Genomic DNA, 26,832 nt, shown 5'->3' on the forward strand with positions numbered 1-26,832 from the left:
CCCAGATCCTCTCATCTCCACCCAACTTAAAGTTCTCTCTCTTTCCTCAAACAAAACAAACAACAAAAAACCAAACCAAACAAACAAACAAAAACAAAAAGACAAAAAAAAAATACAAATCATTCAAAAATCTCACAAAACCCAGGGAGTTCATTTTGTGTTGCCCATGAGTAACTGTGTTGAGAGAAAGCTGAGTCAGAAAAAAAAACAAGCCTATATTAAAAAATGAAAACTAAAATAATTTATGCTGTGAAGTCCCAGAAAAGCCTATCAAATATTAGGCCTTAATTTCACATTCTAGAAAACACCTTAGATTCGATTGTTTTAATAAACACGCAAGTGATTCTTAAAGGTTAAGAGGTTTACAAAGTCCAGAACAAACAGCGAGCAGAATACAGCAGTCTTGTATCTCTGTTTTTGTTGCAGTACTTGAGAGATAGATTGCTTTGCAGCTAGTGAACTACTAATCAGGTGGCTGCATCAAGAATTTAAAGATTCTGCATTACTTAACACAGTGCTATGATTTAGAGAATGACGAAAATCGTAATTTAGCATTTGTGTAGTTTTGTTTGCTTCTGGAAAATAATTAGTAGCTATAATATTATGTATATACACATATATACATACACACACACACACACATATAGAGTGTGTGTGTGTGTGTTGTATTTCTATTTGGGTGCCTTCTTCTTCACATAAAAAGATATGTGAAAGATACGTAAAAAGGCAGGTTTTCTCCTGAGGAAAGATGCACATGAGAGTTCAACATCACTACTTAGTTGAGAACAGTCTCATTCCTTCAGTGATCTTTATTTTTTACGAATATTTTCATTAATATCTGCTTGCAACTTCAGATAAAGAAGCCTGGCCATAGATTGCTTCTACAGTAGCCTCAGGTGCTTCACACTGTCCTTGAATCTGGACCTCGGCTCTCTAGTTCACAGGGAGAATTTTGCTTCTGATACGCTCAGAGCTGGAGTCTTAGGCATTTTCTTGCCTCCTCATTTCCTTCTCTTCCTTATGCTATTTTGACTTGCGATTTCTGACCTGAGTCCTGCCATATGACATATCTGATATTGAATCTTAGCTGCTACCACCCGTTCTCGTGACTACATCTTAGAGAGAATGCTTCCCCTCCCGATGCTGGAACCCTACTCCAACCAGGCAAATCTTACCAACTTCAGCTCACTATTTAATGGAGAAACTTCAAATTTTTACCTGGTTATTTCAATATCAACACATTCAAATCTAACTAGTCTCAGCCTCTCTCTCCCTCTCTCACACTCTCTGTCTCTTTCCGTTTTTTTTTCTCCTGTTATTGCTCATTTGGACCACTACCATCATACTCTAGGAAGTGTCCAGAAGCAACACACATCAAGCACCTTTTGGTCATTTCATTAATGCATCTTCCCTTCCCATTATATTTGTTCAGTAAGTTTAATCAAACATTTACAAAGCCCCTTTTCACCATTTTAATGCCATCGCTTTTCAATAAAACCTCTCATGATATTTTGACACATACCACTGAGATATGCTAAGTACTAGTGCCATGATTTTGCTGCAATTCCCAAATGTATTAGTGTGTTTCTGTGTTACTGTAATAATCACGATGACCAAAAGCAAGATGAAAGTAAAGGTTTGTTTTGCTTACAGGTTATAGAATTATCACTGAGGAAAATCTAGCCAGGAACTCAATCAGATACATGGGCAGGACCTGGAGCATAGACACATAGAATTGCTCCTTAGTAGCTGCTCTCCCAGGCTTTCTCAGCTGTTGTGTTAATTTGCTAGGTGAATTGGCAAACTTTGTGTCTGGGAACTCTGCCATCTACTGGTGGTACCCATGAATAAACGGCACAGAGTACCAATACAAGAAAAAAGATACAAAAGAATCAAATGAGATTGCAATCATATAGGAGTCACAGTCCATTTTCTTGCAGTGACGTGGCTAACCAAATCACTTACTAAAAGGTTTTAGAGAATAAAACAAAAACCTAGATTTGGTAAATATGTTTTGTAATCATGTAACATACCAACTGTGAATTATGTTCATATAAGCCCAGTGCAGATACTTCTTATACATTGTTTATGAGGTGCATAATAGCTATGCCTTGTTTACGGCTACATTTTCTTTTGTATTAATTATTTTCCTCATTTACATTTAAAATGATATCCCCTTCTGAGTTTGCCCTCCACAAACCCTTACTCTACCCCTTTGCCTCTATGAGGTGCAGATGCAGATACTGATACAGTTTTCTTTTTCTTTTTTTTTTTCCCAGACAGGGTTTTTCTGTATAGCTCTGGCTGTCCTGGAACTCACTTTGTAGACCAGGCTGGCCTTGAACTCAGAAATCCGCCTGCCTCTGCCTCCCGAGTGCTGGGATCAAAGGCGTGCGCCACCACCGCCTGGCTGATACAATTTTCAAAAGCACTACTTTAGCTCTTTGGATGAGAAGGTCCAGTGAAGGCTCACTTCATGTACTTAGTTCTGCAGTTGGTGGTGGTGCTGTTTGGCGGGGGGGGGGGGGGGGGGAGGCTTAGGAGGCGTGACTAAGTTGGAGGGACTATGTCACTGGAGGTGCAATTCAGACTTTAAAATCCTGTGCCATTTCCAGTTAGTGTTCTGCTTTCGGTTTGCCATTGAAGATAGGCTCTCTTGGCTTTTTGTTTCTACTGCACATCTACCTGCTTCTGTACTGTGCCTACTGTATGGTCTTTAACCCTTGGGAAATGTGAACCCAAATTAATTATTCTCTATGTAAGTTGCCTTAGTTAAGGTGTTTTATCACAGCAACAGAAGTCACTAGTATAGCTACTTAATGTTTTCTAAAGATTTATTTTTGTTTTAATTATGTGTATGTGTGTGTATGTCTGTGAGTATGTTGACATGAGTGAGGGTACCCTCAGAGGCAGAAGAGGGCACTAGGTACCCCAGAACTGGAGTTGGAGATGGTTGTGAGGTTCACAATATGAGTACTGAGAACCGAACCTGGGTCCACTGCAGAAACAAGTGCTTTCAACAGCAGCCCTATAATTTAACCTTATTTCCAATATTAAAGGCAAAATATTTGCTGCCATGTCATACTAGAATACAACTTAACATGTATTCCTTGGTCATAGTCTATGTATTTTCATTTTTACCTCATTAAATATTAGAATTAAAGCTGGGTTTCTACCTTAAACCTTCCTGAGGGTCAGAATTGAAACCCTTGGTTGACCTCCGAGAACATGCATGTCAAAATCAATCAGTGGACTTTGATTAAAAGGCAGTCTTCAGCTTGCTAGAGAGAAGAGAGAAACAAACACCCACATTTCTAAAATCCATCTCCTGGTTGTTTTTGTTTGTTTGTTTGTTTGTTTGTTTGTTTTCTTCAGGAAAACATCTTGGGCCTTATTCTCTATGAAAATAAAACATATGTTTGTCACTGCTGGACAAATGGTAAGAAACCTCTCCTTCCAAGTACCGGGATGACACAGAAGAGGGTATGGGCCTGGGTGCAGGGGAAGAGCCTCACCAATCTGCCCTAAGAGCTCAGACTGGGAGTTGAACATTGTATTGTAATCCCTCATTGAGATAACACACTAATTAAAGTGACATGTTCTTAATGAATTGTCTTGATGCTGTGACATCATTTGCACAAAATAACTAGAATTTTGTCTTCATTTAAAAATATTTATGGAATGTTTAGTTCTCAGAAGTTTAATTGTAATTTTACCCGAATGATCATCTCTCAGATTTTCAGCAAAATTCGATTAGAATATTAAGTCATTTGAATCTACAACTATTGAAAACAAGCACACAAAAATAACATGATACTTGCAACTTGGTAATAACATACTAATGCTAACAACTCTAAAATATCTAGCATGCATTGTGATGTGCTATACACTTGATACTTTTGGCTATTATACCACACAATGAAGTTCCAAGAGCTATTTCATATGATTTCAATTTTTCAAGGAACTCCATCCTGAATTCTTACTAAATACACTATACTTATAAGAAATGTGAGTGCATTCTATCAAAATTCAGAGAAAAAAACATTTTAGTTTCTATGAAAGGCAGTTTGATTCAGCTGGGAAGTATAACAAGCTGTTTTACTTTTTATTAAGGGATGTACTTCCTTATCTATAACACGCCCTTGCCTTCACTGTTTCATGAAATTCAGAGTAAATAAATTGAAAATATTCCCAGTAAAGCATTTTGTAAAAAGCTTTAGGTGTGCCCGAATGCAGCTTGCAGCCCATGAGCCTCCCAGCATAGCCAAGAATGTGGCCTAACACATTTATAGATGGTAACACCATGCTACTATGTCAAAAGCTTGGACACCTCTGAAGATGAGTCTAATATTAGAGAAAATGATTTTAAAGATAAAAGAAAATGTATCACTATATACTAAATATATATTCACTTCTATAGTGAATACCATAGCGCCTATCATTCCCACTAAAAGAGAATTCCATGTCACCTCACCCTTTATCTACCCTGGAGACATAGCCCTGTCTTAGGAGGCTCTAGCAAATAGCTTGGTGTGGGGAGCGGGTGTGGCGGCAGTCCCAAAGGCGCCAGGGACTGCAGCTAAGTCATATGACTTGCACCTGACTTCCTCATACAAGACACAAACATCTTGAGTGCTGCGCAGGTGTACCAGGATACAGGTGAATCCAATTTGGTGGAGATTTGCCCCTGCTGCCCTGATTAGCTGAAGCCTCGTGACTGGCGAGGGGGCGTGGCCTGCTGTGCGTGGATGAGAGAGAGTATAAAAGGAGTGAGAGGCCCAGGGTTCGGGGGAGATATAAACAGGGGAGATATAAACAGGGGAGATATATAAACAGGGGAGATATAAACAGGGGAGATATAAAAACAGGGGAGATATATAAACAAGGGAGATATAAAAACAAGGGAGATATAAACAGGGGAGATATAAAAACAAGGGAGATATAAAAACAAGGGAGATATATAAACAAGGGAGATATATGGAGAAAGAAGAAACAGGACTGAATAAATGTGTGCAGAAGGATCCTGTAGCAGCGTCGTTCTTCCTGGCCTGTTGAGCGCGCGCAACAGTTGGTGCCGAAACCCGGGAAAAGAAACATCTTCAGGCAAGAGCGAAGACCCGCTGCTACAGGAAGGATTCAGAACTGCATCACTGGGAAGGAGCGGTTAATAAAGGTTCCCGTAAAACAGACTGTTGAGAAGGATCTGGCGTGGATTCAGAACTCTTCAGCTGGGGAACGGTACTGATGAAGAGAAAGAAGAAAGATGAAGACTGAATAAACTGCTGTTAGAAGGACTGGTGGTCGCGTCGTTCTTGCTGGTCGAGAGCAGGCGCGACAATTGGTGGCCCGTACGGGGAACCGACTCCCCCACCGAGTTCAGAACTTTCAGCAGTCAGTGGTTGCCGGCAGGGTAAGTTCACGGTGAGTGAAACTTGCGACCCCAGGAGTTTGGGAAGGACCTCGGATAAAATAGAGGTGAGCATAAAGTTGCCAGGAAGTAGGCACAAAGTAACCCAGGAGTTTGGGAAGGACCTCGGATAAAATAGAGGCAAGCATAAAGTTGCCAGGAAGCAGGCACAAGGTAACGAAAGGTTCCCGGCTTTGGGACAAGTTTAGGTTCAAGGCTTTGGGACAAGTTAAGGTTCCCGGTTTGGGGACAAGTTAAGGAACTATGATAACCTCAGTGTAGTGATCAATAGATCCTCACTGTGTAGTTATGCTTTTTTCTTCCATTGACCCTTTGTGGGTAGGTCTGATAGTTTTGGTCTTGTTTGTTCTGATATATGGACTCTGTTACTGTTTGAAACTGTGTGTAAAGGTAGTCAAGACAGGTCAGAAAATCCTTACAGAGCAACAAGAAAGTATGTCGGAGGAAGAGAAGGGCTTAAAAAGAAAAAGGAAAAAGAAAGGAGACACAGTGTTATCAGGTGGACAGAAAGGACAAAATAAAAGAGCTGAGGCGGAGGAGGAAGGCAAATTAGCTTCTGCGTCCTCTCCCTATGCCTCCTCAGCAGCCACCTGTAGGTGGACCTTCTGTCTGGAGATTTGGAGAGGATCGACAGGATCAGGTGTTGATGTGGGCGAGAGGGTCTGTTTGTGTGTTTCCACAGGACCAGACGGAACCTCTTTGGGTGCCGGAGAGGTTGGTGAGACGCTGCAAGAATGAGGATCCTGATCCAGTTGCCCCTGTGGATGTGGTGGATGGTCCCACAAACACAAACGATGGAGCAGAGATGGGAGATCCTTTCGGTATTCCAGAAGCCGATACCAGCTCGACATGACATTCAAATTTTTTCCACGCTTTTTGATCCCTGAATTCCCCTTAAAGAGATAGCCCCTCTGGCCATCTATCCCTTGCTTCAGGGAAAATGAGCGGGGATGAGAGCCCTGGGATGTATGCTTGTTATAGTGTGTGTGTTTTTTGTGTTTGGCACATGTGTTAGGTGCAGAGTGTGCGGCCCACACTTTCACCATGGTAGCGTAGGCTTTTGCTGCAGTGGAGGCGGGACAATCTCCTCAGATTCGGTTTGCCGCTCTAAAAGAAATTATGCTGCGTTATGCCGTGGGGTGCGAGGCTAAGCACTGCACAGAGGATAGCTTGCTGTTGGCATCCTGTGGAAGGCATGTCTGATTGCATGAAGGTTCAGTGTCCTAGTTCCCTTCCCTCAGGAAAAACGACACGGGAGCTGGCCAAGACCTCTCTGGGTGATGAGCCTAAGGGATGGTTTTGTGTAGGGCCCCTATGCTTGCACACTGGGGATCAGACCTCTACCTTCACCCATGAGGCTTGCTTGCAGCAATTAAGATTTGGCCATAGATTAATCAACATCCTGGCCTTTTGATGCACCTGCCACAAGCAAAACACAATCTCCCCAGGAGTGGCTTGGCATGATTGAGAGGTAGTCAGTGATAAGACTCCCTGGGCATGTCACCAACCTAAGACAGGGATCAAACCAATGCTGTTTGTCACCCAAGGACGGGTAAGGGGCATGGCTGCGGGGGGCTTTCTACAGACATTCTCTCTGCCAAAAAAGAAAAAAGGGGGAATTGTGGGGAGCGGGTGTGGCGGCAGTCCCAAAGGCGCCAGGGACTGCAGCTAAGTCATATGACTTGCACCTGACTTCCTCATACAAGACACAAACATCTTGAGTGCTGCGCAGGTGTACCAGGATACAGGTGAATCCAATTTGGTGGAGATTTGCCCCTGCTGCCCTGATTAGCTGAAGCCTCGTGACTGGCGAGGGGGCGTGGCCTGCGGTGCGTGGATGAGAGAGAGTATAAAAGGAGTGAGAGGCCCAGGGTTCGGGGGAGATATAAACAGGGGAGATATAAACAGGGGAGATATATAAACAGGGGAGATATAAACAGGGGAGATATAAAAACAGGGGAGATATATAAACAAGGGAGATATAAAAACAAGGGAGATATAAACAGGGGAGATATAAAAACAAGGGAGATATAAAAACAAGGGAGATATATAAACAAGGGAGATATATGGAGAAAGAAGAAACAGGACTGAATAAATGTGTGCAGAAGGATCCTGTAGCAGCGTCGTTCTTCCTGGCCTGTTGAGCGCGCGCAACAGTTGGTGCCGAAACCCGGGAAAAGAAACATCTTCAGGCAAGAGCGAAGACCCGCTGCTACAGGAAGGATTCAGAACTGCATCACTGGGAAGGAGCGGTTAATAAAGGTTCCCGTAAAACAGACTGTTGAGAAGGATCTGGCGTGGATTCAGAACTCTTCAGCTGGGGAACGGTACTGATGAAGAGAAAGAAGAAAGATGAAGACTGAATAAACTGCTGTTAGAAGGACTGGTGGTCGCGTCGTTCTTGCTGGTCGAGAGCAGGCGCGACAGCTTGGCTTATCTAGTTGAAGGTTATAGCCAAAGCATGATAGAACAACAAACTCGAAGAAATCTGAACCTTCGAACACCCACACTTCCTAACTTCATCATATTTTTTTAATATGATGGAGATTTTGTTCAATCTGTTATTATTTTGCATTTTTATTGTTGCATGGTTACAACTTAGGATTTTGCTTGATTGGGGTGAAACCCCCTCCCTCTTCTTCCCAGCTAGCTCTTTCTTTCTCCTGTGTGCCCTGTCTATTCACCTCTCTATAAGGAACTCACCTAGCATACAGACCTCCACCTGGACCAGGTTAAACATGCACCTTCCCGTGAACAACAGGATGTTTCTCTTCCCCTTGTAAACAATAAAACTTGAGCAAATTATATCCCGTAATAGTATCTTCATGTCTGAGTAGGAAACCAGAAAGGCTGATCTGGCTTGAACTGGTTTTGGGTGCACTGACAGTAAAGTAAAACTCAAGTGAGTTTTTGGGAGAATCCTCTATTTATTATAATATACTCATGCATAATTGATGGTGTATTTCATTGGGATTAGATGCATTTTGTGAAGGGACAGGAGTAGTAGAAAATAATCACATGATTTAATCTAATCAACTAGAACACAGGACTATTAGTAATCAAACTCCTCTTCTTGAACCCCATAAAAGAAAGCACCAAACAATATTTTAAGCTACTGGGTGTCTTCATTCATGTGGCCCTCTGCTTTGTTGCAGTGTAATTTGAATTTTCTTTGAATAATTTCTCTGTTACATTTAGAAATTTGTGTAAATCTTTATTTCCATTATTTGTATAAGAAACCAAGAATCTAGGAACACTGGGTCCAGGACATAGGTCATGATTTTAAAAACCTCATTTAGGTTCTGACAGCACAGAACTTTTTTTTTTTAAAAAATATTTTTTGATGTGGAAGTAGTCATCAATGATGTCAGTTAGATATAGTCTCCTATACTGTTTTTAACCTCTGTTCATCACTCTATGGATATATTATTACAAAAATTCAGGCACTGTTTTCTTTAACAACACAGTAAAGTTTCTGCCACAGCATATTATCCTTGACTATGTGTTTATCTCGAATAGAACAAAGCATGTTTATGGTAAAGTAATATGTGAATCGTTAGGTATTCCCTCCGCCATTTTGTCTCACTTCATTCCCTTCAGTAAATAGAAAGCATATATAATGGCTAAGCTAAGAGGATTCCCGAAGACACAAAGCAGAGAGGAAACAAAGTCCTACTTTGGGAAATTTATAGCACAAAAACTAGATCCACAGCAGACACTGTGCTTTCCCTAATCAATAACCAATAACCGCTGACAGTTATATATTCCCTTTCCAACAGGGTCCCAAATGATTTTGGTTATAAATGGAACTAAGTCAGTCTTAGGAAGACAGACGTTTTAATCATTTTCCAAAGAGCAATGTTGACTAAATTAAATCACTTGTAATTCTATCCTCAATGGGCAATTTACAGATGAAATACACACATCTAATCCTGCTTCTGGTGATGAATTATAAGTGGAGACCTGTGGTGCTGTTCTCCCACTCTTTTAGCTTGATTGATGAGTCAAAGCAAACTATTGTATACAGATACATAGGCCAAAAAAAACCTGCAGGCTTGCTGCAATTCTAATACTCTTGAGACATACTATTTTCTTCTGTCTAGCTGTAAAAGAGTGATTTTTAGTCAATATTTTTTGTTATGTATGTGTACTTGAAGTTATTTCTAATGACAAAAACGTATGTTAGGTACAGTATATAAGAGCAGGTACTTCAAGAGAATGGACCAGATATTCAAAAAGAAAGGGAGAAAAGTATCTTAATGTTCTTTAGGTGGTCAAGAAGGCTATGTGGAAGAGATGTTTACATTTTCAGATAAACATTCTTTTCCTACATTTGTGATCTACCGACACAAATAGAAAAGAATGCCCTGCAAGAACGGACAAACAGATGAGGCTAAGATGATGGCCAATTCTGTAGCTCGTGACAGAATTTGGACTGTATTTCATGTGTGATGGGAAGTCTGTGAAGCATTTTAAACATAGTGACAATGATGTCAGGTTTGGTAGTTGACAAACATCATCTTAATACAAGGCAGATGGGGAGCAGAACAGCTAAACATGAGCTAGGTAGAAAATGATGAGGTCCAAAACTAATAAGCTAAGGGAAGATGAGGGATAGGGCAGACTAAAGGTTGTTTCTATACATCTGTCATTTAGTAGGGATATCATATATAGGATAGAGCTTCATTAAGACAGTCTGTCAGCTTCTGCAGAGTGTTCCCAAGAGAATCAATTCATAAGCAAGGTTTATTACATTTCCAGTTTTGGTGCTATCTGCCAGTGAATGGTTGGCCCTGTTGCTCTTTCAAAGCAACACAGGAAGGCAGAATCAGGGTAAACATAACAATGTACCCCATGAACATGAGACAAGATAGGCAGGAAGACGGAGCTGGGGTCCCATTGTTCTCTTCAATCATGACCTTAGCAATCTGAAGATGTCACTGTGTCTCAGCAGTGCCCCATAGCTGACAGAGTCACCCCCATCTCAGACCTTCGGGGAGGCAACTAAGCTCCTGCCTATAGCAGATACATTGACTGCAGATGGTAGACAGAATATTAGGTGACAATGGCTAGAACTAATTCAGAAATGGAGGCTTAGACCCAAAGCATGGAGAACAGTTAGAGATAAACATTTTGTGTATAATGTTTAAAAAATGACTCCGCTGGCTAAAGAATAAGTAGAAGAAACAATAAAAAAGATGGAAAGTTGAATGAAAGAACTGATCAAAGAAATTAAAACACTGAAAAATTAATATGCTTCACAGACTAACATTTCAAGAGGCCTCATATTTCCAAGGGGTGAAGTAAGAGTATAATTTAAAGCAATTGCCTTATTCCAGAGATTAAGAGGTCGGCGGTTGTGTGGTTGCTTTTGCCTGTAATCCCTGGTCTAGGGATGCTCAAACATGAGGACTTCTATTATTTCTGGGCTCTACAGTGAGTTTGAGGGTAGCCAAACTCTTTCAATGCAAATTTAGTTACACGAGATGTCAACATGAATTGAATTTTTTGTTGCCAACAATTAAAAGAAGCTTTACTTGTACTTAGAGTATTATGACTAAAAACACACAAAAATAGTATCAAATCAGTCAAAATAATATCTCAGGACTATATTACAATCTAAGAAGAATTCTCACGAAAGATAAGTAATAAAATTGATGTAACAGCTGCTTTTTGAAAGGTAATATATCTGAAATGAACCACTGAAAGAGAATGCTGATAAAAATCAAAGCCTTAATCCCAGAAAGAATGTATAAATATAACTGTTACTAACTCATTTTATGTCCTCAACTTCGAAGGAATAGGCATAATAATAATAATAATAATAATACTTACTTCTACTACTATAATAATGAGGCTGGAGGATGACTCAGTGAGTAAAACACTCACCAGGCAAGTGTGAAGACTCAGATCCCCAGATCCCATGTGAAGCTGAGCACAGCACCATGTCCTATAATCTCAGTGCTGCTACAGTAGATGGGAGGAAGAGACTGGAGAATCCCAGAAGCTCATATGTCAAGCAGTCTGCTACATGCAGCCCTTAACAGCAAACGGTGGTCCTGCTTCAGGCCTGACCTCTAATGTGCTTCATGGCATGGGTCCTCCCTCACACATGAACTAGTATACACACACACACACACACACACACACACACACACACATACAATTTTAATTTATCCAGTAGTATGCCGTCTATTTTTTCATAGTCTTCTGAACTTATAAATATATTTTAAGTGTTGTATGCAATTAGAGGAAATTTATGTTGGAATCATTATTCACTTATACAGAATTAAAAACCCCTAGCTATATCTGGCCCTGGTGGTGGAGGATTATAATCCCAGATACTTGGGTAGTTTAGGTGTATGAATCTCAACTTTGAGGATTGCCTTGGGTTATAGAACAGTTCCAAGCCAGCCTAGGTGATTAGTGAGATTCTACCACAAAATAAAAAAATCCAAAAAGAGCTAGTGAATTACAAAGGTAGTATGTTTGTCTGTCTGTCATGTGTGAAGCTACAAGTTCAATGACTAAGGCTGGAACAAATCAAAACAAGTGGGAAAGAAAAGAAATCAGCAATTCCACCCCTGGGCATATACCCAGAAGAAGTTCCAACTGGTAATAAGAACACATGCTCCACAACGTTCATAGCAGCCTTATTTATAATAGCCAGAAGCTGGAAAGAACCCAGATGTCCCTCAACAGAAGAATGGATACAGAAAATGTGGTATATTTACACAATGGAGTACTACTCAGCTATTAAAAACAATGGATTTATGAAATTCTTGGACAAATGGATGTATATGGAGGAGGATATCATCCTTAGTGAGGTAACCCAATCACAAAAGAAGTTATTAGATATGCACTCACTGATAAGTGAATATTAGCCCAGAAACATAGAACACCCAAGATACAATTTGCAAAACACAAGAAAATCAAGAAGAGGGAAGAGGTGGATACTTCATTCCTCCTTAGAATAGAGAACAAAATACCCATGAAAGGAGTTACAGAGACAAAGTTTGGAGCTAAGACAAAAGGATGGACTATTCAGAGACTACACCACCGGGGATCCATCCCATAATCAGCCACCAAACCCAGACACTATTGCATATGCCAGAAAGATTTTGATGAAGGGACCCTGTTATAGCTGTCTTGTATGAGGCTATGCCAGTGCCTGGCAAATACAGAAGTGGATGCTCACAGTCATCTATAAGATGGAACACAGGGCCCCCAATGGAGGAGCTCTAGAAAGTACCCAAGGAGCTGAAGGGGTCTGCCACCCTATAGGTGGAACAACAATATGAACTAACCAGTACCCCCCAGAGCTCATGTCTCTAGCTGCATATGTAGGAGAAGAAGGCCTAGCCGGCCATCATTGGGAAGAGAGGCCCCTTGGTCTTGCAAACTTTATATGTCCCAGTATTGGGATTGCCAGGGCCAAGAAGCTGGAGTGGGTGGGGAGGGGAGCAGGATGGGGTGGAGGGTATAGGAAACTTTGGGGATAGCATTTGAAATGTATATAAAGAAAATATCTAATAAAAAATAATAAAAAAGAAAAGAAATCAGATATAAAATCTGAGCTAAGTAACCATGCATTTAACTGAAGAACTATTGTGATGTCACTGTTTTATAGAGTAAATATCATTCAGCTATGAAGGAAAATATCACAAAATAATCTTATAAATACAACAATTTAGAAAAATGCCTGTTTTCTTGAAACAAACATAAATGCTAATCTTCTGGATATTGAGTAAAATAAAGATCTGGAATATGAAGGTGTTGTAATGTTTTAAATATGTTAAGCAGAAAAACCCTGACGATAACAGTAAAGACAACAAAGTTTAAAAGAAGACAAATGGCACATAGTTAACTATAAAAGGTCAGAAATTAGGCTTTGCTTCCTCAGATAATGGGATTAAGGAAATGAATATAATAATTTATAATAATTTATCATTTAACATATATAATCATTAGATAAGCATTTTTATTTCTAGGTAGAAACTGATGCAGTCTATTGAGAAAATTTTGATTCAAAGTTACTTTGTAATTTAAAAAACAATTATGAATATATGAATTGTTTTTAAAAGTTATGTTAACTTGTGTGCCATTAAATTTATGTAAAGACTTCAATAAAGTATATTAATATGCAAAGAATTATTATAAGTAAATTTATTTAGAAAGAGTCTACAGATATCTTAAGTAGCATATTATTGAAATAATTATATCTATGTATAGAAATATGTACAAACATTAAAAATAAATACTGATCACTGATAAGGTTTGGTAGAATATAATATTCTTTCAACTATTTATAACTTTACTGACCACTTTTCAAATGTTTATTGACAAATATATACTATTTAGGCAAGAAAATTCACTCAATAAAACTAATGAAATTACTATTTTCTATGGCTTTTATTTTTATAAAATGTGAGAATAAAATTAACAAAATTAACAAGTGTTTTATGCATATGTGCACATATATATCAATTAGGCATGATTAGTCAAAGAAATCAACCAATATATAATATATAAGAAAGTTCATATATAATATATATAATTAGATGATTTCTGATGTAGAAAAAAATAGCACATAGCAGTGTTTAAAATATGAATGCAAATAGATCCATGCAAATAATTAACATTTTGCTATGGTTTGGTGAAACATTTGAAAATTATTGACAATTAGAAGTACTAATTTTAATCATTCTTTGGCTCACAAATATAAAATCTTATTTGTAGTATTTATAATTCCAAATAACTATTATCCTTGTGGTGATATTTTATTAAACATAAAGAGGATTTTACAATTATCTAAATCAGTTAATCACCATATGCATTTCCCAGGTGACTGGCAGCACAGTTAAGTTAGAAACTGGCTACAAATGAAGTTATATGGCTCAGATGTTTAATTCTAGTGAGTCAGCACTGTGAATGGGATATGTCAGCATCCCCTCACATGATTTATATGTGTAACAAAGCTAGAGATTTATTGACCAAGGTCGACAGTACAGGCAAGTTATCAGAAAATATCCATCTAGTATCTTTTAAGAACAAGGAATAGTCTCTTACATTCTTGCATTCTTGGACGTATGATTTAGATGCTCTGACACATTTTGTGCTAGCATTCTCAGTGTGTGCCAATCCGTGATGTTCTTAAAAGCTTAGATGATAAAAATAGGTTGCAATAAGTGTAGCATTAGCCTACTTTGCAATCCTGGATTAGATGGTGAGTAGAAAAGAGTAAGGTTATTAAATGGCTTTGGTTTGGGCTCACAAAGTAACCACTTAGAATAACCCGTGTAAATTTCAATGGGATCAGCAAAACTCAGGAGCTGTGTGTGAGGTCTAATACTTGGTTTCAACCAGAAAAGCAAGAAACCAATTCAAAGAGGTAGAGATGTGAATACATTATTTTCAACTTACATCTAAATATTTTTAATGTGACTATGCAAATATGTGTTTATATGTATGGAGCTGCACACATGTGCATGTATGTGGATACCAGAGGACAGCCTTGGTGGTCATCTTCAGGACTGTGGTACATCTCTTCTGAGATAAAGTCTCTCGTCATCAAATTTCTGCTTAGGCTAGAGTTCAGAAGGACAGTGAGTCCCAGAGGTCCTCCTGTCTCTATCTCACCAGTCACTTGAGCCTAAGTTATTTTAAAATCAATCAAACAATCAAATAAACAAATACCACAAGGTGTCTGGGCAACTTGTTAAGAAATTCTGATTTAAAAATATGCTGATATATTGTCTATTAAGTTCTCAGGAAAGGCAAGGCAGCTGATGGGAAGTTTAGTAAGAGGGTTATAGAGCCTGTTTAGGACCAAAGCAAGTGACAAGCCTAGACTTTAAACTCATTCCACTTTAAAATTGTAACCAAGGACATATTGGGTTGAAGGACCAAGTTGCAAGCACAAAAGACTTGGAGGCAAAACTTTGTATTTATTCACAAGTTACGATAATTGCAGAAAGGAAGTTTTTGACTAGTGTCTTAGGTAAAACGTCTTAGAAGATGAGATCAAATGCATGATACATTGTTTGTTAGATACAACTCTTATTTTTGCAATGTAATAAGTAATTTAAACTTTAACTATTCAAAATACTTGAATTAGTGCTGGAGTCATCACAATGAGGGAGAAAACAATGGCGAGAGTACTCTTTGCAACTCTTGAGAGGGTCTGAAGGGTGCTAGAGGTCTAGAGCCTGAGCAGTTCCTTTTTATTTTTTTATTATTAGATATTTTCTTTATTTACATTTCAAATGTTATCCCCTTTCCTGATTTCCCCTCCCCAAACCTCCTATCCCATCCTCCCTCCCCCTGCTCACCAACCCACCCACTCCCGCTTCCTGGCCCTTCTAGAGCAAGTTTCCATATCTAATTTGAGAGCCAATCTGAATGCCTTTGCTCCTCATCCTTAGAATACCTGGGCTCTACAGATCCTTGCATCTTAGATTCTGAAATGGTTCCTTCAAATACTTTGTTATATTTCCATTCCTTAAAAAACAAACAAACAAACAAAAAAATACTAGTTAGAAGGGTGGGGTGTTTTATGCCTCTAAACCCAGCATACCAGAAGCTCATGTCAGAGGATTGCTATGAATTTCAGGTCAGCCTGGGCTTCAGAGTGAGCTGTGGGCCATGCTCACTGCCAGTGTGAGCTTCTATCTCAAAACAAAACACTGCATAATTACACTTATCATTGAGATTTACTTGAATATGTATATATATATATATATATATATATGTAGAGAATTAAATGTGAACTGCTATTAAGCAACTACACAAGCTTTAAGACTTCAGTGCAGATATTTGTATAAGAAAATAAAAGCTATTTTATACCACATTAAGCATGAGTGTTCTGTATAATTTTTTTCTACTTCCCAATTACAGCTTTTCTGCATGTATAGTATGACATGTTCCTTATTATACATGACATTCAGGAAAACTAACAATGTTCATAACTTAGGGTGTCAAGAATGTGAAAGAGGTAAGCAGTAAGCTGAAGTACATGGAAAACTGCTTAAGGAACTCTGTTCTGAATCCCCCGTTTCTGAGCATTTGATATAAAATCAGCACTAAATGTTCTAGCATCCTCATGAACACACGAGGATTTATTTAATGACTCTTCTGCCAGGGTTCGCCTGAACGTTACACTTATCAGGCAACCCTGAGAAAGCAAATGACGAACTATGTCTTACTTTTGAAGACATATTACTGCCCGTTTCTGTGTTGTTGGGTTTTATAAACTAGAATGCAGAATTCCAGGAATTTGTAGCTAGCCTAACAAACCACACCCCTTTAGTATTTGTTAGGTAATAAAAGCAGTATCTTTATCATTGCAAAGGGAGGCTATGTCACACAGCTATTTGTGTGACTGCATGGCAAGAGCCAGCTGTGACTCTGAAAACAGAATTGTCCCTTGCCCTTGCTTTTTGGCAAAGTCTAGAAAAATCTTAAAAGTGAATTACCCTTCAGTCTTTCTAAAAATGATAATGAAATTTTCTTTCTATGTATATTGGCAAAAGTCCTTAACCAGCTGCTTGTGGTTCTCTGCTCTACATGGATGGAAGTCTCAGGTGAATAAGCTTTTCAAATACTGGCCTCTAGGAGTTTTTGGATCTGTCAGTGTTGGCATCTGGGGTTGTGACAGTAGGCAATTGGAAGCAGTAAGTCTATAGTAAGTAGTAAGTTGAAGCAGGCCTGGGACATGGAGGTCATTACCTGTGCAAGCGTTAACAGTTCTCATTCTCTGGCCAGGTACCATTGACTCTGAAGATTAAGAGCACTCTGAAACCTTTCTGGCGCTCAACATCTGCAGATTCTCTTCCTCCGCCCTGGCCACTCTAAAACTTTCTGCTCCTCTTTCAATTTTCAGTTGTTATTTCCAGAGCTGGGGATATCTATCTGCCTCTATCTCAAAATACGCGGGAGCCAGAGAACCCAGAGGGTTGTTCAAAAACTAGAGTGCCAAGTGTGGACTGGAATCCATCAGGCACGGGTTCCCCTCCCCACCTGCAGCAGGATTCATGGGTGGGGAGTTTGGTCCCTAGGGGCTCCAATCCACGGTTCCTTCAGCACTCAAGAGTGATTGCTCACACACTGTGCTAGGAAACCTGTCTCTGGGGCTCTCAAATCCAGTGTTAGAGAGTTCTCGCTTGATGTCACACACGCAGCACTAACCATGATTTTAACAGAGATTTAGCATCTTCACAGGGCCCAAGGAGAGGTGAGTCCTTCTTGGAACTTTTAACTAATGTCAGATGAGAAATCAGTTTTCCTCTAGGTTTTGTTTCTATAGCAGATTCTCTAGGGGGAACTTCTAAAATTCTCTTTAGGCGTTCACATGTAATTGCTTGTTCTCAAATCTCAAAGGTACAGTCTCATTAACAGTGGGAGAATAACGGCCATGATATTATCAAAGGGCAATGAGCACTCTTAGGCACGGAAGTGCTGCTAGTAGTTGAATGTGCTTCTAACACAAATGAAGGAGAAGGCGTAAGAAGCTAATAAGATAGCCTTCGCTATCTCCTAATAAGTTTTATTTCAAAACAAAATATTCTTCATAGGATAGTCATCCATGAAAATACACTGGAAATCACATGGCTAATGCTACAGTCTTCCATGTGTAGACGTGACATCACCGTGAATGGCTGACTAAAGGGGTTACTCAAATAATATTAACTACTGCTATTCTTCTTGTATGTACCAAATCTCAAGTAAATCTAGATTATGGGAGGAAAATGTTAATCCTTCAGATTAATGGAGCATTCAGTGTGGTCTTCATTACAATGTTTCAGACAATAAAATTAGATTAAGTTAGAAATTTTATAATTTTATTAATACTGACATAGTAACCACTGTTGGCCTTCTATGGCTCACAAGATAAAATAAGCAAAACATAACAAAATAACCTAAAAAAATGTCATGTTCTTCTCTGAATTAGTATAAAAGCTTTCTTGGCCCATCTCTACTCAGGCTAAGGACTTTAAAGTCATTTACAGAAAACAATAAGAAAAACTGCCTAAATATAGTAGCTTTTCCTTAGAGCAGATGAGTTTTTAAAATTAATTTTCAAAGCTAAATTCATCTGTAGATTTCTATATGTGATGCAAGAGGCCATTGGTCTTGCGAAGATCTTATGCCCCAGTACAGGGGAATGTCAGGGCCAGGAAAGGGGAATGGGTGTGTTGGGGAGCAGCGTGGGGGGAGGGTATAGGGAGGATTTGGGGATAGCATTTGAAATGTAAATAAAGAAAATATCTAATAAAAATAGTGTGATTTTAGAATTCTGATATAACATTTTAATTATAAAATTAAAGAGAATGAAGTTTTTAAAAGGCAACTAAAAATACTATTTCCCCAGAAGTGTTTATGCTTCTTTAGCAATCTATTAAAAATCAACACAAGGAGATACCAGATCAACATAAATTAAAAAAAAATCCAACTAGTCTTTATATACACATTTGTAGACCTCACTTTAAAAAAGAAACTTTCCTTTTATGGGTATCTTTTGAAATAGATTATTAGTTAATTTCAATTTAGAAAAGTTTCCAAGAACTCTTAATGTGCTAAAACTACCACTTGTTACATTAACCCATAAATAATCCACTAAAGCAAGTTTCCCAAATTTTCTTGAATTGACAAGTTTTCAGAGTTACTGAAGTTCGTCAGACAGCCTCAGATTTCTGTCTTCCAACATAAAACTATAACCATGGCATGGCACATTCTGGTTGCTGCAGCACCTTGCAGAATAAAGGAATACTTACAGGTTTCAGTCACTACTGTTGCAGTGTTAAGTTCTCCCCGTTCAAAATAATGATAAGAGAACACAGGAACCAGCAAATGTATAGAATATTTTCATCATTTTTTAGTTCAAGTTTTTAAATCCTCATAAATTCCCTTGCATCTAACTAGTTTTGTGATCATTGTAACCTAGAAATGATATGATAGTGATAAATTTGGCAATTATAATATCATATTATTAAATTGAATACTTCATATTTCTTAAACAATGGGTGCGTATTTCTTAGTATTCTTTGGAGGATAGTTTGTTCTGAGTAAGTTAGAAATATATCTTCAAATCTATGTTAAAGACATTTATATAAAATAAATGATGACATGTGATTGATATATGATCTAACTTTTTAGTGTATTTTGTGTATTCTAATTCATTTTTAATAACATAGACTTTGCTCCTATGAATACTTGCATACAAATGTGGATACATCGGTAAGAGAACAAGAAAGAATTTTTATGATCTCCTTAATATACAACAATCTTTTCTCAGGTTAGTATTGCCCTTATAACATTTCTTTTTAAAAGCTTTCTTGGTACAGCCATTTCAAAGGGACAAAGTAATCTATGCAAATACGTCTTGCCCATTGGTGGAATAACATTCTAGGTTATAGACACCCATATACTTAAAAGCTTAGAAATAACAGCAAAAATGTGTTTAGAAACAGCCCCAGCTTCCACGCAGGGGGAATCCTCATACATGTTGAGTTCTAACTATGCCTTATAATACTCAGGTGTGTGGCTGCAAAACTCCTGGGATTAGCTCCTCAGGCATCATGGCTTGCACAGCACTGTAGGAGGCTCAGAGTCCTAGTCTGCGACCTTAGAGTGCTGGTCACCAACGTGAAGCCAACTCATTCAAATATCATCCTCTTTGATTGGGCGCTGAGCAAAGTCTCCTACACTGCAACCCCACTTGAGCCTTACCTGAAGGAGACAGCAGTTGCAGCTCTGGACAACCGCAGGTGCTGAAGCAGGACCGGCCAAAGGGACCGCCCTGGCCCGCGCACCCGCCACGCCCTCCTCGCCGCCCACTCAGCTCTCAGGGGCGGGGCGGCCCTGAACATCCCTGAGCCAGAGTCGGGTTCCGCCCACCCTTCACAGTGCAGGTTGGGGAGGACAGCACTCTGGATCCCGCCCCAGAATTGCACGTGACAAGCACCCTAGTATCTGATTGGAGCACATGGGACAGGGAGGCGGAAGTCCCTGGTGACCCCTGGAAACAGGGCCCGGAGAGTTGGTTACCTAGCAACGCGGCTGCTGTGCAGAAGATGTGATTCCTAAGCTTTGAGTCAAAGCTTCAAGCTAAGCATGTACATTATTTTAAAAGGTGGAGCAGAAGGAATACGTCCCACTAGCGTTGTCACTGCCTAATTTGCTACATCGAAGCTGTACCTTATATAAAAATGAATCGAATGTACAAGAAATAAATCACCTGGTTTCTACATTAGTCTTGAAGCATTGCTTGGAATGTGAGTCTAGAGTGCTCGCTGTCCTGCACGTCTTAATATTTCATTGGTTCAAGTAGCCGCATGAACCACATCTGTGAATGAAATTGTTTTGATTAGTCCAGCTGCAAGCAATTAATAAAACTGTCCATAACATGAGCAAAACATATTTGCCCCGTGGACACTGGTGGAAAGCATATGCTAGTGTCATGTAATTAGGGTTTATATTTCTGAAGTAGCTTCTTTAATTTGGTCCTTTAGTCAATACATTAGAGGAAATTGGCCTTCGTATACTTGAAACTGACCATTAAAAGCACAGTATGCACTCCAAAGGGAGTAAGCAGATGTTCAGAATCAATGTTCTGAGAGACCATGATACAATACAAGGAACATGGATACAAGTTGCCCCAAATAGTGTGTTCCACCGTGGAAGTAGTTAACAAACTATTGTCATAATACATCAGGTAAGCAAGATACATAAACCTGGGAAATCTGCTAGATGCTGTCTAAGGACAATCCTTAGCCTGTGGTTAGTAGAACAGTCTGCCAAGTTAATATATTTGAAAAGCTTTGCCATAATAGTGAAAGGCATGTTATATCAGATACAGAACAATAAACAACTATTACAGGGAGTAAGGTAGTCCCAAATAATTTTGGCGATGGACTTTTGGCCAACTCTCTACAAACAAAATTAGTCTGTAGACTCTTCTACATAACCGTGAATTTTTTTTTCAGAGAAATTCATCCCACAAAGTGTAGTTCATTTATGATATTTGGAGCTTCAATCATAGGCCAAGTTCTGAACAATCATCTACCCTTACAAGAGAAAATCTCTGGAAATATTTCCTATTCACCTTCACAATGCATACTGCTACTGTTTTCTTCCAACATATTCTCTAGAGGCTCTGTTTCCTTAGAATCACTTATGCTATATTTGTAAATCAAAATTTACTTAAAACTAACTCTCCTTATGGAAAATAAATTTGTTAAAAGCTAAGACGATTTCTTACAACTGTTTGCCCTATCCCATGTTGAAATGACTAACAGTAGCAGGTCTCCAATAAATGTTTGGTGAACGAATGAATGGAAATTAAACAGCATAGAATATCTTGAAAATCCATGTGTTAATGCATATAGCTTTATGTACTGAACTCTAAATGTAGTTATGTAAGATACTATGGGTTGATTTCAGAAGAGGGACTTTTAGAGAATTTTTTTTCTTTAACTTTATTCAGGAAATAGAAACAAATGGGATTTTATAAGATAGAAAAGAATATGGGCAATCTATGCAGCATGATCTGTACTGGGAAAGCACATCATGAATTTAATAGATCATGTCCTGCTTGCTTTTTTTGTGGAAGGTGAATGTGGCTGTCCACAGATAGGAAAGGATCTAGAGACTGTGAAAGGAAAAATAAAACTAGAAATATAGAAAAACTAGATGTGGGGAATACAGAATTCAGGATTTAGGTCAAACATTAACCTCTCCTGGCCAAGAGAATCCAATTGAAGCTAGTAAAATTGAGCTTTTTCTTAAAGAATGGCATCTAGGAGGTTGTATATAAGGATGCAAAGAGATAAACAGCATGCTTGATTGGGAGGAAAAAAGAAAGTTGTTGGTTGCCTGGGCTGTAATGAAGAAAACAAGAATGTTAAGGGGACATTCATGTAAACATATATTACATTTTTTGGAATTGTCTTATCTTCAAAGTAGAGAAATGTGTGCTTGATAATGGATCTAAAGAGAAAAAAAAGATCTCTCCATGTAAGAAAATAACAGAATGAGACATCCACACCCAGCAGTCCATAGCTGTGCATTCAGCTTTTAAAGAAAAAATACTGATGCATAAAAATATTATCAATATATGTCCATATACATGTCTATGTCTATAAACACCACTTACACAGCACACATATGAATGGGAAAGGACAAGGTGTGGGAGCTGGTTTCTCCTTTCACTATGTGAAGCCCCAGAGCTGAAATCTAGTGGTCTGGTTTGGTAGCGGGCACCATTACCAGATGGTTTGGTTCCATAGTTTTTTCCATAGAAGATTTAAAGAACTACAACCATAGTTAGATCCAGAGGAACAATATGGTGTCATCTCTAAAGGAAGAATGGCTTCACTCTGCTTTTCAGTCTTTTATTCAGCTAACACTTGATGTGATGTTCCCATCTCAACAGGAAAAAAAAAAAAAAAAAAAAAAACCAGTGTCAGTCATTCAGCATGACATTTTCGGAGCCATTATTAGTTCTTGCCATTTTAAGTACACAGAGTTCATCGTCGTTAAGAAGCACATAAAATATGCTCACACAGTACAAAAGGTAAAAGCAAGGTTCAGACATCTGCTTCCAGAAAGTATACCTGGAGCCGCTTTGCTATGAAAACAAAGCAAGAGGTTGCTGTGTCTGGGAATCCCAGATGGAGCAATTGGTGGAAAATATTTCAGAAGACTTCAGATCCCTAGATACGGCCTCCCCCCACCCCCTTTAAAACGGGCTTCCAGCACTGATTTTTAATTCAAGGTTTAAGTCTCTTAATGTTACCAGATTGAAAGGAAGCTAATTTTTCATCTAGTTTCTTAATCCTAAAATCATAGCAATAAGCAAAAGTCTGGCCTTCATAAAAAATTTGTTCAGAGTCTGGCTAACTCCCTTTGGGTGTGCTTTGCAGAGATGTTACAAAAGTAAGCCTCAGGGCATTGCCTCTGGTGCCACAGCACAGTATTTTCAGTTCAGAGAATGCTTGCCAGAAAGAAAGTCTCTTGAATATACGTTATGAAATGTGAAAATCACATATTGCTTTATATTTTTCATGATAGCACAATAAAAAGCTAATGGATTTTATAATGTAGATTTTCGTTCTGATTTTTTGTTTGTTTTGTTTTTGTTTGTTTATTTTGTTTTGCTGTTTTTTTGGCTTCTTGAGGCAGGGTTTCTCTGTGTAGCCCTGACTACTTTTTAGAACAGGCTGGTCTTGAACTCAGAGATTCACCTGCTTTTGCCTCCTGAGGGCTGGGATCAGAGGCACAAACCACCACCATCCAGCATTTATTTGACTGATAAAATGGGAGAGCCCAGTACACTGTGGGGAGTGGCATTCCTGGGATGGTGGTCCCGGAAATGTAAGAAAGCAAACTGAGCAAGCCATTGAGAGCAAGCCAAGCCAATAAGGATTGTTCCTCCATGGTCTGTGCTTCACTTCCTGTCTCTGTTTCACTGGATGATAGACTGTCACATGGAAGTATAAGACAAAATAAACCCTTTATTGCTCAATTTGATTTTGATCAATGTTTTATCAGAATAGAGTAACAAAACAGCAGTATCCCACTTCTAAATATGTCTAAGTCTTTAATTGCTAAGCATCTTACTTCATCTTAGGGTTCTCTTCTTCTAATTATTATTATTCAAAAGAATTTCCCAACTAGTTCTTAGATTAATTTTTGAGGTTTGAATGCCATGGTGGTGCCTTACACTTGTGATCCCAACTCTTGGGAAAATGTGGCAGATTGCTCGTCTGAGTCCAGCATGGCCAACACAGTAGGTTCAAGGACACCTGTGGATACAGTGTAAGAAATGGTCTTCAAAAAATTATTTTTTGACGAAATTTTTATCATATCAATATTGTCTTTCCACATTTACAAACAACTTATGGATCAGGATGGTATCAGAAACAGTTAAAAGAAAAATTCAAAACCACACAAATTCATGTAACATGAATACATATTTTGATAATAAACCATAAAGGCTGTTAATTTAAAGCAGTTCTTTTGGGATACATATTTTAGTGTTTATTAAAAATGAAAGTAAACTTATACACCAATGAGAGAGATGTGCTTGTTTAAATTTTACATAAATAACTAAATCATATGCAAGTATTTGATACTGCAGAACACAGAGCATCTTCAAAGCTTTTCAGTTGATCAACATTTTTATTTGGTCCTAGTAAACACTGCAAATCCACTTACGTCAATACTTTAAAGCCTAACACCTCCTATTCTCATGAGTCTGATTCTTCAGAGAAACAGTATACACTCTCTTGGAACTAAAACATGCGTTGTTCAGCCTCCCATTGACAGAGGTGAGTCAACCCATTTTTGGTTTTAAATGGACAGACCCAATGGGAGTTTACAGTAGACAACTTAAATGGACTGTGTTGGTCCAAAGCTTTAAAAGTTTGCCAACCCTGTTGATGAGATCTTAAGTGATACCTCTACCCTTCTGTCATATAGTTCCTGGGAACACAGATTATAAAGGGGCTACCGATGGACTGCTCCAAGAATTATAGACCCTGGGCTACAAAATGTTGGTTAAGAAAGCCCAAATTTTTACATCAGAGAATACCTATCTCAGCTCCCAGCCAAGGGGAAGCAAAAGGAGCCTGCCTCAGAGTAATATTGTTGCCTGCCTTCAGGTTCCAACTCCAAAGACTAAGACACAGACTTGAAAGTTCCTAGGTGCAGCTAGGTATTGCTGCTGCTGGATACCAGAGTTTATGGTAATGGTAATAGCATGTCCTCTAGAGACCAACACAAAATATGACACCGAGGCCCTAATCTGGACTGAGACTAAACAAAAGACTTTCTAAAAGTTTTTAACTCAAATTTTGGGATTATGAGACATACTTGTCCAAATAACTGAAACCCCTAGCCATAGGATGAGCCATCTGTCAAAGACCTGTGGCAGCTACTGATAGTCTAATGGGAAAAAAAAAAGCAAACAAATTAACTCTGGATCAAGATCTTATGCTCACAGCACCCCATGACATTGTTGAGGCCCTCCTCCAAGAAACTGACTGTATAATGATTGTGTGAGCAAGTACCTGGCCCTACTCCTGGGCCAGTCTTAAGTGTGGGTTTGAGAAACCCACAGCCATCAATTTAGTAACCCTCTTGCCTGCTGACTCAGGCGCTCATCCATGACTGTCATGAGAACAGAAAAAGCAGGTATATTGTTGGGGCCGGCTGGCGGCTCTCATGTCCGCGGTTCAAGCCTGGAAGGCATCTTGGAACTGGAAGAGAAGAGGGAATCTAGGCAGGTAGAGAAATAATGGAACCAAGACAAGCTAGTCTGGTCAAGATTCAATTTTTTAATGATGGACACGCTTTATAAAGGAGAGGGGAAAGCCCATTCCCGCCAAATCATCCTTAGAGCCCAGCTGCAGGTGAACAGCTAGGCCAACTCCCAGCAGGTAGCAGCAGTGGCAGGGCAGTGGCAGAAAAATAGAGTGATCCAGGGAGCAGGGAGGCAGGCTCCACCCTAGGTAATCTCCTTAGTAGTAAGCAAAGTCAAGGTCTGGTTCAGTGAGCTTCAGGTGGGTGGGTGGGGGGGCAGGTTACAGTATATGACAGCTGCAGGAGTGCAGGAGTTACTTTAAAACAAAACAGTTTGGGCCCATGAAAATGCCTCCATGTAGTGAGAAAAACAGATTGATCTGACTCAGTCTCTGAGATGAGGAAAGGGAAAAATCCACCACCAAATACACAGATGATCCGTTGGTATGCTTTTACTACCTGGAATGTCCATAGTATGATCTATAGAGAAAAAGGCCTTCTTACAGCTAGTAAAAAATAATATGATAATGATATAAATAATTAATTCGAAAAGAGAAAGAGGTCATTAAAAATCACGTTCCTCCTAGAACCTGTTTGGCTTCGCCTCCAAATTGCTTTCCTCTACTTCTGGGGTGCTGATCTGGATGCTTGACAACTGGGCCTAAGATCGGTGGCGCCTGTTGATATTCTGGTGACATACCACACCCTGGTGCTGCCTGAGACTTCATAGTAAAGAAGAAATGGACAGCTCAAATACACAGGGTGATGGAGGACACCAAAAAGAAAGATTTTTTTTTTCTCAGAAACAACTGGCAAGACTCTGGTAACAAACCCTTTACCAGGCTACTAGTACATCTGGGGTCCACAAAACTGTCTCAAGCAAATGCCAGATTGGTGCTCAAGTGAATTTAATCCAGTGAGCCTCTACTTAGTGTGGTGGTTTGAATATGCTTGGCTCAGGAAGTAGCACTATTTGAAGGTGTGGCCTTGTTGGAGGAATTGTGTCACTGTGAGTGTGGACCTGGAAGCCAGTCTTCTCCGGTTTGCCTTCAGAACAAGATGTTGAACTCTCAGTTCTTCCTGCACCATGCCTGCCTGGATGC

The 26,832-nt window shown here is 39.1% G+C and overlaps 1 protein-coding gene across 22 annotated transcripts in view; it reads right to left on the minus strand.

The window, feature by feature from the left end:
* The window catches only part of Wdr17 (WD repeat domain 17), a 97,699-nt gene extending 74,852 nt beyond the window's left edge, over positions 1-22,847 (minus strand). For 7 of the 22 annotated variants that reach the window (NM_001372376.1, NM_001372375.1, NM_001372374.1 and 4 more), the window contains exon 1: positions 20,156-20,236. The gene's annotated coding sequence lies outside the window, so the exon portion shown is untranslated. Of the gene's footprint in view, positions 1-3,176; positions 4,605-14,497; positions 14,537-20,155; positions 20,390-20,663 lie in introns of those variants that run through there. The other 15 variants (XM_006509431.3, XM_030243542.1, XM_006509430.3 and 12 more) reach the window with 8 other exon arrangements.
* Positions 22,848-26,832: the final 3,985 nt, after the last annotated feature.

Source organism: Mus musculus, chromosome 8 (genome assembly GCF_000001635.26).
Source record: "Mus musculus strain C57BL/6J chromosome 8, GRCm38.p6 C57BL/6J".
NCBI classification, from domain to species: Eukaryota; Metazoa; Chordata; class Mammalia; order Rodentia; family Muridae; genus Mus; species Mus musculus.